General features: G+C 41.7%; 1 long non-coding RNA gene across 1 annotated transcript in view; it reads right to left on the bottom strand.

Annotated features, from left to right (window-relative positions):
• LOC127483284 (uncharacterized) overlaps positions 1-14,923 on the bottom strand; it is a 70,531-nt gene that overhangs the window by 12,104 nt on the left and 43,504 nt on the right. The window contains exon 2 of the long non-coding RNA XR_007909420.2: positions 12,254-12,313. This is a non-coding gene — a long non-coding RNA (uncharacterized lncRNA). The remainder of the gene's footprint in view (positions 1-12,253; positions 12,314-14,923) is intronic.

Genomic DNA, 14,923 nt, shown 5'->3' with positions numbered 1-14,923 from the left:
AAAACAGCGGTGAGTCACTCACTCTCATGGTTACCATTCATAACCAGAGTTTTAGAAGAGGGAAAACCCCCAGGGCTGTACAGAATGACACTCTGCCACGGAAGGCACAACGACAAAAAGCTGCTCGCTGTGAGATCTTTCTGTGCAGCTTCTTCTGAGTCACTATTCATGTGAGCCATCTGGAGACAGGAAGAGTGACTCAAGGGTGTCACTACCTGTCCTGGAAACAGGGCCAACGGCGGAGGATGAAGCAGGGCGGGGGTAAAGAGACCCGAAGGGCCGCTGCGCCACGTCGCTGCCCTTAAATGGTGTCACCCATGTAATGGAGGCTGGCGAGGTATGAGGGCAGCCTTCTACCACTTCAGGGTTCAAGACCCTGAGCCCAGAAATAACTCGCTCTCACCATCCACTGGAGGATCTGGGTGAGAAAAGCTAACTGGGCTGGACCGGAAGAATCATCCTCCACCTTCTTTCTCTTCACTCTCATGCACATGGATTCCATATGCCAATTATGAAGGGAGAAAGAGCAAGGAAGAAGGGAGAAACAGAAATAGCACCCTTTCTTACTAGGAAAGCAGGAAGTTAAAAATTTTCCCAGTGGAATGAGGACACAAGTCCTATTCTTCCTCTTGCATTTGCTACTGTTTTGTTCGAAAGTGACTGACTTGGCCAGTAAAAGGCTGTTGAGGGAGTCACCCTGAAAGACAGCTGCAGGGTGCCCAGTCTCAGAGGAGCAGCAGCTGGGCAGCCAGGCAGCCTGGGCTCAGATTCCTATCCTGCTGCACCTTGAACGTGAGCGCATTGCTGAACCTTCCCCCGCCTTCTCGTCCCCAGTCTGATAAGCAGGAAGAGTCAGGACTGCCTCTCAGACCAAGCAAGGCAGACGAAGAATCAAATGACGGGATTTATGGGAAAGGATAACAGCTAGTAAAAGCCGATCTGAGTTCAGAAACCTGTTTCTTTTCCAATGTCAAACAAAGCCACCTACACCTTCCTGTTCTCCATTCCACCCCACCCAGGGACCGGCAAAACCAAATAAGCAGTTCAGACTGCAGACAGTCCCATGTGCTGTGTGCTGTTGCTTGTTTATTTTCCACACTGGGAAAAATGAAACGTGATAAGGGGAAAAAGGAGGGGGTGAGGGCATGAGACACTTCCACTCCAGTGTACAGACCTGTTCTTCCAGGGTGTCACACAGGTGGCTTTAGAGGCTGCCAGGCATCCTCCACCCACTGGGTGCAGTGGACAAACTCTGCAGGGCAAGGGACATTTTCACTGGGTCTGGGCAAGTTCATGCTCACCTTCAAGGTGTGAGAGTGCCCATTCCTGGCTCCTTGACACTGGTAGTCTGGATTGAAGGGCACAGGAAGCACAGAGCCAAAAAGTCAACTCCTGTTCCATTCTCACGGATTCTCATGGTCGATTACACCCAGGGCCAGTCAGCTTCCTGCATGTGCAACCAGTACAGCCACACAAGGCCCATGCTTCGTGGAGTTTAATGCTCGGCTTTCATCCCCTTGAAATTCTTAGAAAGTTCACTTTGAATTTATATTTTATAGGTGAAGTCTGATGGGACAATGGAAACTGTGCTGGGAATGTGGAACCTGGTTCACACCACCTGCCAAGGGTGGCTATTGGACCATCCACTCTCTCATCCTTGGTGCCCCTCCCACCCAGGCATTTCCCTGACCCCTCCCTGTGACCACAGCTTCTTCACATCCCCTTGGGGGAGTAGAAATGGACTGCATCAGGCAAGCGTGGCAGGCAGCACCCTGGTACAGGACTCAGCTGAGACTGGGCAGCACCTGGTGTTCCTCATAGGCAGCTGGCCATAGGCTTACTTTAGCCAGGGGAAGTTCCTCTCTCATCTATCCCTGGTCCAAGGGGAGGTTTAGAGATCCTTGGAGTTCTCCTGTCTATCATGGGTCAGGGTCTAGTCTGACCTTCCCAGACCCCGCCCCCTGCAGGCTGACTGCTTGTGGGAATCAGAGCCTGTCCAGCATGGCAGGTCACAGCCCCCAGGTACCTCAAATATGGAAAACTCAGATCCTGGGTAGACAGCAGGTATAGATGTGGATGTGAGGCGCCCATCTTCCTCTTCCTAACCTTTCTGAGCCTGACTGGCATCCACCTCTTGCGGCCAGTCCTAGGCATTCTTTGAAGGGGATGTGCCAAGAACTTCAAGTTGTGTCATTTTTGTAATTGTATCTATGTGTTAGATGCTGATATTTGCATTGTAAACCAGCATCACACAATATAAATGTGAATGGCAAAGTCAAATGCTAATGACAACATTCTAAGTTTTAACACTAAATGACAAACACAAAACATGCCAACTTAAGAGACCACGGAAGAAAGGAAGTTTATATGAACCATTACGGGGGAATTTTCCCCCTGCTTTTGGAACAAGCAGCTTCAGATTTTCCTGTTACACTGAGTCCCACAAAGCATGTAGGCACCCTGATTAGACCATCCAAACAAAGTACAGACGTCCTTTTAAGTGTAGGTAGCATTTGCTCATTCTGAGAGCTCTAGAATAAGTAAAACTTATATACAGCTCGGTGTACCTCATTTATATCATTAAGTGTGTACAGATTCAGTTCCATTTATTTGAAATGTTTGGGACCAGACTTCAGATTTCTGGAATATTTGCATATGCATAATGAGGCAGGTATAACTTTGAGCTGGGGCCCAAGGTTAAATACCAAATACATTTATGTGTTATGTATACATTGTTTGCAGATCCTGAAGGTAATCTTATATAATAATTTTAACGAGCCTGTGTCTTGACTGTGACCCATCCCACAAGGTCAGGCGTGGAACTTTCCACTTGTAATATCATGTCAGCATTCAGAAAGCAGATTTTGAAGCATTTGGGATTTTGAGTTTCCAGAGTAGAAATGCTTAATTTTGTAAGTTTTATATTGCCCTTAATTGTGAAGTTCTCTAAAAACAAGAACTGTGCCTATTTACTTTTTATCTAATTTCTCTTAAATATAGTACAATGCTTCAAACCTGAAAGATTTAGATTTTGCTGTATGACTGAAAACTAGATAAACAAAATGTTTGAAATGGCCTCAAGGAGCTTATAATCTTGTTATAGAAATAAGAACACAGAAAGAAAAAGCTAAAACCAAACTTGGCACATCCAGCGCTGATTTCTCTCCTGAACTTCAGATTCATAGCTCCCTTCACTTGCTAGAAAAGCAGCTTCATTTGGATGCCCAGGTATACCCCAAATTTAAAAAGAGATCACATTAGACATGTTAATTTTTAATTTTTTTGAGAGGCAGAGAAAACCAGACTCCTATTGCAGGTTCACTCCCCCAAATGCCTGCAATGGCTGGGGCTGTGCCAGGTCAAAGTTGGGAGCTAGGAACTCAATGCAGGTCTCCCACAAGGGTGACAGGGACCCAACTACTTGAGCCTTCACCTGCTGCCTCCCGGGGTCCACATTTGCAGGATTCAGGAGCAGAGCCAGGACTTAAACACTAGAATGAGTTGTGGGCATTCCCAACCAGGGCTTTAACCAGGAGGTCAAATGCCCACCCCTAGTTTGCCATCTGTCTACCCCTGCCTCAACACCTGTTTTTTGAGGTTTTTAGCTTAGTAAACAGCTTCGCCATTCCCTCTGTTACTCAAGCTAGAAATTTGGGCATCATGCTCAACTCTTTATTCTTCTATCCACCATATGAATCAGTCTTCAAAAATCTATTCATTTCACCTGCTAAATATCCCTTGAAATTACTCTGCAAAGCTCTGCATTTCCGTCTCTCATCACCACCTTCACTTAGGACACCACAATTTGTTGTTTGGACTCTAATAACTGCTCTTCCATTCTCTCCTCTTTTATATCCGACCCTCCCCACATCCCTCCCCCATTTAATTGATTTATGATATCTTGAAACACTTGACGAGTTGATTTATATTTTAGTACATTGGTGAACTGAAAACTGTTCTACTTAAAAATTGTTTTTCTAAGTAAAATTCTATCAAATTACAATGAAATCTGACTTCTTATTTCCTAAGCTGAGTAAATAATCTTAATGAACAAGAGAAAATAAGTGTTGGTAAGGATTGTAAGAAGTCATAACCCTTGTACATTTGCTGATAGGAAAGCAAAATGACACAGACACTACTACCAAAGATATTCCTCAAGAACCTAAATAGAGTTGTCATATGGCCTAGCGGTTTTGGGTATAAAACCAAAAGAAATGAGAACAGGGGCTCAACCAGATAATCATATATCAACATTCATTGTCACATTACAATAGCCAAAGATGGATCCATATTCAATTCAATTCAAGGATCCAGTTCAAGGGTCCATACTGCAGTGGGACATTCTTCCACTATAAAAAGGAGTGGAATTCCAGTACATATTAAAATGTGTATGAACCTTGAAAACAATGCTAAATTCAAGTTGCCAGGCATGAAAGGACAAATGTAGTGTGATTCCACTTACACAAAATGACCAGAACAGGCGAGTCTGCAGAGACAGTAGACTAGATGCTGCCAGGGACTGGACGACAGCAAGTTAGAAGTCATTGCCGAAAGAGATACCGAGTTTGTTTGGGTAATGAAAAAGTTTTAAAGAATTATTTTTATTTATTTGAAAGACAGTTACATAGAGAGGTAGAGACAGGCAGAAAGGTCTTCTATCTGCTGGTTCACTCCCCAAATGGCCACAATGGCCAGAGATGAGCCAATCTGAAGCTAGGATCCCAGGGACTTGAGCCATCCTCTGCTGCTTTCCCAGGTGCATTAGCAGGGAGCTGGATCAGAAGTGAAGTAACTGGGGCTTGAACCTGTGCCCATATGGATGGTGGTGCTGCAGGTGGGGGCTTTAGCCTGCTGTGTCACAGTGCCAGCCCCCAAAGTTTTAGAAACAGTGATGATGGTCACACAAGATTGTGAATATAATTAATACCACTGAGATGCACACTTAGAAAAGGTTAAGAGGACAAATTTTATGTTATATATTTTTTACCAAAAAAGAATTCTTTCAAAAAATATTTTGCTGTATATTAAAGCCAAAAAAGTCTTTCATATACATTGTCTGCAAGTTAAAAATCAAGGTGCAGGGAGATCCAAGATGGCTGAATAGTGCATAGTCACAGTAACTTAAGTTACTATAGGATATGAAAAGAATAAAAGGAAGCACTTTTCAGGGATCTCACTGAAGGAAATTTTCAGCAAAGAAAAAACTAAAAAACAAAAAAACCAACACACACAAAACAGTGAAAACTCTGGAACAAGAGGAGAGAAGAGACATCACTCTAGCTGGCTGCTGGCTGCGAGATGCCATCTTACCACCTTAAGGTAAGAAGAAATTGCCATGCCCTGCTGCTCACAGTTTTAGCTGAGAGGGAAGTCCACAGTCACCCACTGACTTTACTTCAGCCTGGGGAGCTGACTGGGGTCTGAGCAACTGCCGGGCTTGGAGCAGGAAGCCTCATTGCTTTCCTTTCCTCCCCTCTACCACCCACACTGGGCACCATACTTGATAGCAAAAAGCAGCACAGCACCTCTACTCTGCTGCTACCAGCATCATGCTCAGAGTCAGGGCGAAATAGGGAGCAAAGGATTGATCCTCCACATCCTGCAACTTGGAGTTTTGGGGCATTAGTCCCACAGCTACACTCACACACTTTATGTAACCTGGGGGATTTGCCTAAGCTGCGCAGCCCCTAAAAAATCCATATCCACCCTGGGAGATCTGAGTAATGACTCCAGTCTACACTGCAAAACCAGGACTGCACAATTCATTCTAAATTTCTCAGTGCCACTGGAAGCTACCCAGTGGATGTAAAGAAAACCCACCTGCATTCCACCTCTCTGGACCCATGCCCTCAGAGCAAAATCTGTATACCTTGTAGTCACCCTGTAGGACTGGAACAGAGTTCACTTCACATCCTGTAGTCCTAGGACAAGGTCTGTTAGTTTATAAGCTATAGTACCAGTTGGACCTCCTAGGACCTGAGGAAAGGTCCATCTGTATCACACAGTCCTAGAGCCATGCCACAAGCCTCAGCATCACTCAGGCTTGCCAGTAGGACAAGGGGGCAGCCAACCCTGTTGTTCCCTCAGCACCAAGAACAAGGCCCTGGCTATCACATTCACCAGGGGAACTGTCACTGGACTCTTTGGACCAAAGATACACACCCAAGGAAACACTTATTCATCTTAAAGCCATACTTCCATCCCTAAGAACTGCAGACTAATCCACTGTATCACTTATAGACACGGCTGACATTGATTAAGACAAAACAAGCCAATCAGACTATACTCCCGGGCTCACTTACAACCAAAGGCAAAGCAACAAGCCAAGTGATACCCTGCATACCAGCTAAACCATAAAACCTTTTCCAATAAAACCTACTCCATAAAGAGGGGCTGAATGTGCCAGATGGGCAGACATCAATGTAGGGACACAGAAGACATGAAGAAGCAAGGTAGCATGATGCCCCTAAAAGAATACAATACTCCAGAATTAGATCGTAAACTGAAGGAAATCTGAAATGTCAGGATTCAAACATAATGATTATAAGAGAACTCAATGAGATGCAAGAGAATACAGATAGACAGATGGAAGAAATGAGGAAATCAATGAGTGACATGAATGAAAATATTACTAAGGAGATAAAACTCACTAAGAACCAAGTAGAAATTTGAGATGAAATCTTCAATCAGTGAAATAAAAGATGTGATTGAGAGCTTTATCAGCAGAATAGACCAAGTGGAGAAAAGAATTTTACTCTGACCTCAAGGACAAGAATTTTGAAATAACTCAGACAAAAAAAAAAAAAAAAGAAAAGAACTAAAAATAATGAAAGTCTATGCAAATATAGGATATCATCAAATGACCAAATATTCAAATTATAGGTATTCCTGAAGAAAAAGAAAAGGGAAAAGGCATCAAGACCCTGCTAAGTTAAATAGTTGAAAAGTTCCTAAGTCTTAAAAGACATGGACAATCCAGGTACAAGAAGCTCAGAGAACCCCTAGAAGACTTAACCACAAAAGATCTTCTCCTGTTGTCAGATTTTTCAAAAGTTCCTGATAGAGAGACAATCCTAAACACAGTAAGAAAAGCATCAAGTTTCACATAAAGGAAAACCAATTAGATTAACAATCTTCAACAGAAACCCTAAAGCCAGAGGAGAATGAGATGATGCATTCAAGGTCTTAAAAGAAACTTCCAACCAAGAATATTATATCCAGTGAAGCTACCTTTAAACATGAAGGGGAGGGGACTGGCATTGTGGCATAGTAGGCTATGCCTCTGTCTGTGGCATCAGCTTCCCATATGGGTGCCGGTTCAAGTCCTGGCTGCTCCACTTCTGATCCAGCTTCCTGCTAATGGACTGGGAAAGCAGTGGAAGATGGCCCAAATATTTAGGCCCCTGCACCCTTGTGGGAGACCTGGACAAAGCTCCGGGCTCCAGGCCTAGCTCCACTGTTGTGGCCAGTTGTAGAGTAAACCAGCAGACGGAAGACCTCTCTCTCCATCTCTCCCTCCCTGTTTGTAGTTCTGCCTCTCAAGTAAATAAGTAAAACTTAAAAAATGAAAGTGAAGGAGAAATATTTTCCAGATATTAGTAACCAGAGATTTACTACCTCTAGATAAGCCTTGCAAGAAATTCTGAAAAGTGTCCTGCCTTAAAGTGAACTCTAAACACATGCCACCAAATTCACTGACAGAACATGTAGAATTATTATCCTATCAACAAAATGACTGGTCTTATCAATTCTAACTTTGATTGTAAATGGATTAAATTCACCAACCAAGAGACTTAGCTTGGTTGAGTGGACAAAAAACACATAACCCTACTGCCTATGAGAAACTCACTTCACAATGACACAGATTGAAAGTGAAGAGTAGGTGGCCACACCTGGGTGCCCACCAGCCAATCAGGTTAATTAACCACTCCCCTTTGGAAGTGGGTTAAAAGCCTGGGACACGGTGTCCTGCCCTTCTCTTCTTCCCTGGCCTGTTGCCAGGAGTGGGGCTTGCTATAGTCCTACACCTCCAGGGCGCATGGCCTTCGGGCTATGCGCCCTAGGCTTCCAGGCCTAGATGCTCCTCCATGTGGCTGGTTCCTGGTGTTTGGTATGAACCCAGATTTACCTCTCACTTAGATAAAGCTCTCATTCTCCTATGCATCTTTCTCACTAAACAAAGGCTTAAAATGGTTAAAAAAAAAAAAAAAGTGAAGGGTAGGAAAAGATACACCACGCAAATGGAAACCAGAAGTGAGCAGGCCTAGCTATCCTAAAATCAGATTAAGACAACTTTAAATAAAATACCATAAAAATATAAAGGGCATTATATTTTGGTAAAGGGTTCTATTCATCAAGAAAACATATCACAAATGTATATGCTCCCAACACAAGACCATTCTAATATATACAGCAAATAATATTGGAACTAAAGGGAGAGATCAACTCTAATACAATAATAGAGTGTGACTTCAACACCCTACTCATTAATGGACAGATAACCCAGACCAAAAAAAAATAAAGATACAGAGTCGAAACATACTAGGGAGCAAATGGACTTGACAGACATTTACAGGCCATTTCACCCAACAGCTACACTATGCACATTCTCATCAGCAAGCACATGGAACATTTTCTACAACAGACCACCTAGTAGGCACAAATCTAGTCCTAGCAAATTTAAGACTGAAATCATACCATGTATCTTCTCAGACCATGAAGTAAAAGTATAATAAAACACTCAAATACTTGGAAATTAAACAACATGCTACTGAATGATCAATGGATCATTGAAGCAAATAAGAATTTGCTTGAAACAAATGAAAATGAAAACATATCAAAACCTATGGGATGCAGCAAAAGCAGCATTACGAGGGAAGTTTATAGTATTAAGTTCTTACATTAAAGAGAAATATCTCAAAGATCTAATGATCCATCTTGATGACTTAGAAAAGCAAGAACAAACCAAACCCCAATCAGCAAGAGGGAAGAAATAAGAATCAGAACAGAAATAAATGAAATTGAAACTAAAATTACAACAAAAACAAACATTTGTTTTGAGGAGTATATAAACCTCTAGCCATACTAACAAAGAAAAAAAGAGAAAATATTCAAATCAGTTGATGAAAAAGGAGATATTACAACCAACACCACTGAAATACAACAGATCATAAGAAACTGTAAGGGCTGGTGCTGTGGTGTAGCAGGTAAAGCTGCTACCTGCAGTGCCAGCATCTCATATGGGCACTGGTTCAAGTTCTGGCTGCTCCTCTTCCGATCCAGCTCTCTGCTATGGCCTGGGAAAGCAGAAGATGGCCCAAGTCCTTGGGCTCCTGCACCCACGTGAGAGATCCAGAAGAAGCTCCTGGCTTCTGGCTGTGGATCGGCACAGCTCTGGCCATTGCAGCCAATTGGGGAGTGAACCATTGGATGGAAGACCTCTCTTTCTCTCCCTGCCCCTCCTCTCTGTGTATCTCTGACTTTCAAATAAATAAATGAAATCTTAAAAAAAAAAGATAAATAAAACAAAAACCTGAGGGGGAAAAAAGAAACTACTGTAAAAAAAAAAAGTATGTTAATAAACTGGAAAATCTCGAATGGATAAATTCCTGGATTCATATAACCTACTAATATTAAAATCAAGAAGATACAGACAACCTAAACAGATCCACAACAAACAATGAGATTGAAGCAGTAATCAAGTCTTCCATCAGTGAAGTCTGGGGGCCTGATGGCTTTACCATTGAATTCTACAAAACATTCAAAGAGGAAATAACTCATTTTTCAAACTATTCCAAAATGTTGAACAAGATGGAACTCTGCCCAATGCTCTTTCAAAGATTTATTTGAAAGCCAGAGTTACACTGAGAGGGGAGAGGCAGAGAGAGAGAGAGAGAGAGAGAGAGGTCTTCCATCTGATGGTTCACTCCCCAATTGGCCACAATGGTCAGAGCTGCACCAATCCACGGCCAGGAGCCAGGAGCTTCTGGGTCTCCCACGTGGGTGCAGGGGCCCAATGACTTGGGTCATCTTCTACTGCTTTCCCAGGACATAGCAGAGAGCTGGATTGGAAGTGGAGCAGCCAGGTCTTGAACCGGCGCCCATATGGGATGCCGGTGCTTTAGGTCAGGGCATCAACCTGCTGCCACAGTGCCAACCCCATGCCCAACGCTTTTTATGAGGCTAGTATCACTTTGATACTTTGATACATGACCTGAAAACCACAGACTTATATCCTTAATGAACATAATGCAAAGATTCTTTTTTTTTTTTTAAATGAGGATTTTTATTTATTTTTTTGACAGGCAGAGTGGACAGTGAGAGAGAGAGACAAAGAGAGAAAGGTCTTCCTTTGCCGTTGGTTCACCCTCCAATGGCCGCCGCTGCAGCCGGCGCACCGCACTGATCCGATGGCAGGAGCCAGGAGCCAGGTGCTTTTCCTGGTCTCCCATGGGGTGCAGGGCCCAAGCACCTGGGCCAACCTCCACTGCACTCCCTGGCCATAGCAGAGAGCTGGCCTGGAAGAGGGGCAACCGGGATAGAATCCGGCGCCCCGACCGGGACTAGAACCCAGTGTGCCGGCGCCGCAAGGTGGAGGATTAGCCTATTGAGCCACGGCGCAAATCCAAAATCATATCAAAAAGATCATACATCATTATCAAATGAGATTTATCCCAGAAATGCAAGGGTGGCTCAACATTCACAAATCAAGAAATGTCTTAAGTCACATCAATAGAATGAAGAACAAAAGCCATATGGTCATCTCAATACATGCAGAGAAAGCATTTGTAAGATTCAATACCCCTTTGTGATAAAAATTCAAGAAATTAGGTATAGAAGGAACATTTCTCAGAATTATAAAGGCTATATATCACTAACCAACAGACAATATGATACTGAGTGGGGAAAAGCTGAAAGCATTGGTCTGGAACAAGACAAGGATGTCCACATTTGCCTCTCTTATTCAATATAGTTTGGAAGTTTTAGCTAGAGCAAATAAGGCAGAGAAATAAAGGACATCAAAATTGGAAAAAAGGACGTCAAATTATCCACGTTTGCAGAGGACATGATTTTGTACAGGGAAAAACCTAAACATTCCACCAAAAAGTTGTTAGAATTGAAAAACCAATTCAGTAAAATTTCAAGTTAAAAACAGACTTACAAAAACCAGTAGATTTTTGGAGGCTAATGATGAACTCACAGAAAAATCAAGAAATCCCATTCACAATAGCCACAAAATAAAAATCAAATATTTAGGAATAAATTTAACCCAAGGAGTGAAAAATCTGCAATGAAAACTATCAAACATTGATGAAAGAAATCATCAAGGACACAAAAACTGGATTGGAAAAATCAGTATCATTAAAGTGTCTACAGCAATTTACAGATTTAATGCAATCTCTATAAAAATAACAATGGCATTATCTACATAACTGGAAAACACAATCTTAAAAGTCAGATGGAATCACAAAAGACTCGGAATAGCCAAAGTGGACCTGAGCAAGAAAAATCAAGCTGGAGACATCACAATTCCTGACTTGAAAGTATACTACAAAGCTACAGTAATTAAAACTGCATGGTGCTGTGGCATAGTAGGCTAAACCGCTGCCTGCTGTGCCAGGATCCCATGCGGGCATCAATTCATGTCTCAGCTGCTCCTCTTCCAGTCATCTGCTTATGATCTCAGAAAGCAGTGGAAGATAGCTCAAGTGCTTGGCTCCCTTACCCTGTGTGGAAGGCTCAGAAGAAACTTCTGGCTCCTGGCTTCAGATCAGCCCAGCCCTGACTATTGCAGCCATTTGTGAACTAGTGAATGGAAGATCTGTCTGTCTCTCATTCTCCAATTCTACTTCTCAAAATATTTTAAAAATAAAAAATCCCAGCATCCTGGCACTGGCATAAAAAAAGATACTTAGATCAGTGGAATAGAATAGAGGGCCCAGAAATAGACCCATATGCCCAAATTAATTTACAGGAGTAATAATTTTTCAAAAGCCAATTTTTTTCTGTATGAAACTGCCAATATCATGAATAGAAAGGGAGAACCATAAAGGAGAAAGAACGTGACGTTCATTTGTGTTTGTGTTAATCTAAAGAAGCAATGCAGAGACAGACACTAGCAGCTGAACCTAGGGACTTAGTGGCATTGCTTCAGAGGCATCCATACTTGCATCTTGCATTCTTCATGTGTAATCATATTGCCAAAGACAAACTTTCATCATTTATTGTAAACAACACTTTCCCCCAGACCTACCATAAAGTTTCTGTGATGTATTGTCTTCCAGTTGCAATAAAAATCACTGAGTTGCATCAACTGAAAAAAAAAAATAGAGGGCCCAGAAATTAGCACACATGCATACATGCAGTCAACTGATTTTTGACAAAAGTGTTCAGACCATACAATGGAGTAACGATAGTCTCTTCAACAAATGGTGCTGGCAAAACTGGATGTCTATATGTAGAAGAATGAAATTAGATCCATGCCTCTCACCATATACAAAAATCAATTCACAATGGATTGAAGACTTAAATTTAAGAGCTAACACTATGAAGTTGCTGGTAGAAAACATAGGGGAAAGACTCCAAGATTTTGGTGTAGAGGTCGACTTTTTGGATAAGACCCCCTAAGCACAGCAAACAAAAAGCAAAACCAAACAAATGGGACTATATCAAACTCAGAAGTTTTTGCAAAGCAAAGAAAATGATCAAGAGTGAAGTGATATCCAACAGAATGGGAAAAATATTTGCAAACCACCCATCTGATGAAGTATTAATATCCCAGATAATGTCAGCAACTTCAAGAAACAATAAAATCCAACCCAGTTAAGAAATGGGCAGAGGACTTTAACAGAGAGCTCTCAAAAGAATACAGTCAACAAACCTATGACAAAGATGCTTAACATCACTAGCCATCAGGGAAATGCAGATCAAAACCACAATGAGATATAACCTCACCCATGTCAGAATTTCTAAAATCCAAAACAGTAACAAATGCTGGTGAGGATGTGGACAAAGGGGAACACTCCTACACTATTGATGGGAATGTAAATTAGTGCAGCCACTAGAAAACAGTGTGATTTCTTAAAAACTAGAAATAGACTTTCCATATAATCTAACAATCCCACTACTGCATATATACCCAAAAGACTTGAACATACTATATCAAAGATACCTGCACCACCATGTTTACAGCAATACTGTTCACAATAGCCACAATTTGCAATCATCCAAGGTGCCCATCATGAGGTACATGGGTAAAGAAAATGTGGTATATATATTTACACTGGAATATTATTAGTCTATATAGAATGAAATTCTACTTTTTGCAGCAAAATGAATGCAACTAGAGGACATCATGTTGATTGAAATAAACCAGACGCAGAAAGACAAATACCACCTGGTCTCCCTTATTTGTGGGAGCTAAAATTCAATAAACAAAGAAAAAGGAAGGTCTGTATATTTCATTATTGCTGCAAAGATAGTTTTGTAAAACATTGTTTTATACTTTTATGGAGCCAATTGTTCAGAATGTTATATTATAGTTTTAATAATCTGATTACTTTAAAACTTACTGTACATGAGTAAAATGGCCATTTTTCCATTCAATTATTGTTTATAGCCATTGTCTATTGCCACTAAACTAGGGTCTTTTTGCTTTTTACTTGTTAAACTTCATATTCAGTGAAGTATTATACCTTTTTACTTTATGTTTAAAATTTGTTATATCAAAAACTTAAAAGAAATAAAGGGAGGAGGAAGATGGGGGGGAGGTGGGGGAGGAAGGGAATATCATTATGTTCTTAGGATTGTATTTACAAAGCACATTGAATCTGTTAAAATTAAATTTTTAAATATAAAAAAATAAAATCGAGCAGCAGATGTCACACAATACATTCAGCCACTTCTTAGGAACCCACATACTATATCAGAGTGCTAGTTTGAATCCCAGTTCCTTCTCTTCCAACCCAGATTCCTGCTAATGTGCCTGGAAAGGCAGCATATGATGGCCAAGTACTTAGGTCCCTGTCATTCAGTTTCAGGCTCCTGGCTTCAGCTTGGTCCAACCCCAGCTATTGCAAGCATTTGAGGAGCAAATCAGCAGAAGGAAGGTCTCTCTCATCTTCCTCTGTCCCATTCCCACCATTCTGTCTTTCAAATAATTGAATAAAATACATAAATCTTTTAAAAATTACATTGAAATGATTATTCATCATACCTATTTGTATGCTTGTTCACTTCTTTCTTAAATATTTATTTGAAAGAGTTACGGGGAGAGGGAGGAAGGGAGAAGGAGGGAGAGAGGGAGGGATGACCACAATGGCCTGGGCTGTGCCAGGTGGAAACCAGAAGCCAGGAGCTTCATCTGGGTCTTCCATGTAGGTTTAGGGCCCAAGCACTTGGGCCATCTTCTGCTGCATTTCCCAGGGCATTAGCAGGGAACTGATTAGAAGTAGAGCAACCAGGACTTGACTCAGACCACATGGATGCCAACATCCCAGGTGGTGGCTTTACATGTACGCCATAACACCAGCACTCATTTTTCTCCACTTAGCTGTATATATGTTAACATTATGAATTATGGTTTCACAATTTATTAAAACTATTTTCATAAAATTGTCTTTAATCTTAAGTTTTATTTGGAAAGAGTGAGAGAGAGGTGAACAGAGATCTTCTATCCATTGGTTCACTGCCCAAATGGCAGCAATAACCAGTGCTGAGCTAAGCTGAAGCCAGCAGCCAAGAACTCCATCCTGCACTTGGACCATCTTCCACTACCTTCCCAGGCACATTAACGCAGAACTGGATTGGAAGCAGAGTAGATGGGACTTGAACTAACACTCCATGTGAGATGTCAGTGTTGCAAGCAAAAGCCTAACTCACTGTGCCACAATGTCAGCCCCATGAATTAGAATTTTTAAAAGAA

This window comes from Oryctolagus cuniculus, chromosome 8 (genome assembly GCF_964237555.1).
Source record: "Oryctolagus cuniculus chromosome 8, mOryCun1.1, whole genome shotgun sequence".
Taxonomy (NCBI): Eukaryota; Metazoa; Chordata; class Mammalia; order Lagomorpha; family Leporidae; genus Oryctolagus; species Oryctolagus cuniculus.
The sequence above is the reverse complement of the archived record's forward strand: the minus strand, read 5'-3'. Positions and strand labels throughout refer to the sequence as shown.